Source organism: Durio zibethinus, unplaced genomic scaffold (genome assembly GCF_047325235.1).
Source record: "Durio zibethinus cultivar Kanyao isolate XHJ-2024 unplaced genomic scaffold, ASM4732523v1 HiC_scaffold_387, whole genome shotgun sequence".
Lineage (NCBI taxonomy): Eukaryota > Viridiplantae > Streptophyta > Magnoliopsida > Malvales > Malvaceae > Durio > Durio zibethinus.
This window is the reverse complement of record NW_028323010.1, coordinates 1,257,501-1,260,000: the sequence shown is the minus strand read 5'-3', so window position 1 is coordinate 1,260,000 and position 2,500 is coordinate 1,257,501.

The following is a 2,500-nucleotide window of genomic DNA, read 5'->3' as shown; positions in this document are numbered from 1 at the left end:
GCGCAGCGTGTGCCGATGGTGGTCGAGGCAAGCGCCCTCACCAAGGCCGAGCGTGTGCCGATGGTGGTCGAGGCAACCGGCCGCACCAAGGGCCGGCGTGTGCCGATGGTGTTCGAGGCAACCGCCCGCACCAGGGCCCAGCGTGTGCCGATGGTGGTCGAGCCAGGAGCCCGCACCAAGGGCCGGCTTGTGTCGATGGTGTTCGGGGCAACCGCCCGTACCAGGGCCCAGCGTGTGCCGATGGTGCTGGGGGCAAGCGCCCGCACCAGGGCCCAGCGTGTGCCGATGGTGCTGGTGGCAAGCGCCCGCCCCAGGGCCCAGCGTGTGCCGATGGTTATCGGGGCAATCGGCCGCACCAGGGCCCAGGGTCTGCCGATGGTGCTCGAGGCAACCGCCCGCACCAAGGCTCAGCATGTGCCGATTGTGATCGAGGCAACAACCCACACCAGGGCCCAGCTTGTGCCGATGGCGGTCGAGGCAAGTGCCCGTACCGAAGGGCAGCCTATGCCGATGATGGTCGATGCATGTGCCATCACCATGCGTCATCATGTGCCATTGATGGTCGAGGCCTTGGCCGAAGTTCGATTTTGAGCCACGGTGCCCATGCTTGGCTCCAGCATGTGCTGGTGCCGCATTTTTTTCACTCGGGACAGCATCGCCGGAGCATCGCCGGAGTACCGTCGGAGAACCTGACCGGCGGCATTGGGGTTCCGGCGATTGGGAGGGGGGCCGGGGGGGTGTGCGCACATGATGTGCGATGGGTGCTGGTACTTGGCCTTGTGTTGGCCCCCTATCCCTCATCAAACCTCTGAGAATTCACACCCCCTTAAAGAGCATTTGAGATTTTACAGGTTTGCTACCAGTAGCCGTTAAAGTGTCTGAAATGGGGACACTTTTTTCAAACGGTCACAAAATCTTCTCTACTTCGAGTTTTTAGCTGAATTTTTTTGTGCATGCCAACAAAAATAGAAGGATCATGCCTACAAAATTTGGGGCCAAAAATCCTTATAAAAAAATTTTAAAAAATCCCGAACCGCAAAAAGTTTCGAAAATCGTGAAAAATAGAAAACGAGTCATCTTCCAACGAAACTTCACGTGAAGGCTTAGGGGACCATTGTATGAATTTACAAGCCATAAAAATGGCATTGGCACGGCAGAAATTTGAAGATGTGCCTAAACCCACCAGGGCCCAGCGTGTGCCGATGGTGCTCGAGGCAAGCGCCCGCACCAGGGCCCAGCGTGTGCCGATGGTGGTCGAGGCAACCGCCCGCACCAGGGCCGATAGTGTGCCGATGGTGCTCGAGGCAACCTGTCGCACCAGGGCCCAGCGTGTGCCGATGGTGATCGAGGCAACCTGCCGCACCAGGGCCCAGCGTGTGCCGATGGTGGTCGAGGCAAGTTCCCGCACCAGCGCCCAGCGTGTGCCGATGGTGCTCGAGGCAACCGACCGCACCAGGGCCCAGCGTGTGCCGATGGTGCTCGAGGCAACCTGCCGCACCAGGGCCCAGCGTCTGCCGATGGTGCTCGAGGCAACCTGCCGCACCAGGGCCCAGCGTGTGCCGATGGTGCTCGAGGCAACCTGCCGCACCAGGGCCCAGCGTGTGCCGATGGTGGTCGAGGCAAGCGCCCGCACCAGGGCCCAGCGTGTGCCGATGGTGGTCGAGGCAACCGCCCGCACCAGGGCCCAGCGTGTGCCGATGGTGCTCGAGGCAACCTGCCGCACCAGGGCCCAGCGTGTGCCGATGGTGCTCGAGGCAACCGACCGCACCAGGGCCGAGCGTGTGCCGATGGTGGTCGAGGCAAGCGCCCGCACCAGGGCCCAGCGTGTGCCGATGGTGGTCGAGGCAACCTGCCGCACCAGGGCCCAGCGTGTGCCGATGGTGCTCGAGGCAACCGACCGCACCAGGGCCGAGCGTGTGCCGATGGTGCTCGAGGCAAGCGCCCGCACCAGGGCCCAGCGTGTGCCGATGGTGGTCGAGGCAACCTGCCGCACCAGCGCCCAGCGTGTGCCGATGGTGCTCGAGGCAACCTGCCGCACCAGGGCGGAGCGTGTGCCGATGGTGGTCGAGGCAAGCGCCCGCACCAGGGCCCAGCGTGTGCCGATGGTGGTCGAGGCTGCCGATGGTGGTCGAGGCAACCTGCCGCAGCAGGGCCCAGCGTGTGCCGATGGTGCTCGAGGCAACCGACCGCACCAGGGCCGAGCGTGTGCCGATGGTGCTCGAGGCAAGCTGCCGCACCAGGGCCCAGCGTGTGCCGATGGTGGTCGAGGCAACCGCCCGCACCAGGGCCCAGCGTGTGCCGATGGTGATCGAGGCAACCGACCGCACCAGGGCCCAGCGTGTGCCGATGGTGCTCGAGGCAACCTGCCGCACCAGGGCCCAGCGTGTGCCGATGGTCGTCGAGGGAACCTGCCGCACCAGGGCCCAGCGTGTGCCGATGGTGGTCGAGGCAAGCGCCCGCACCAGGGCCCAGCGTGTGCCGATGGTGCTCGAGGCAACCG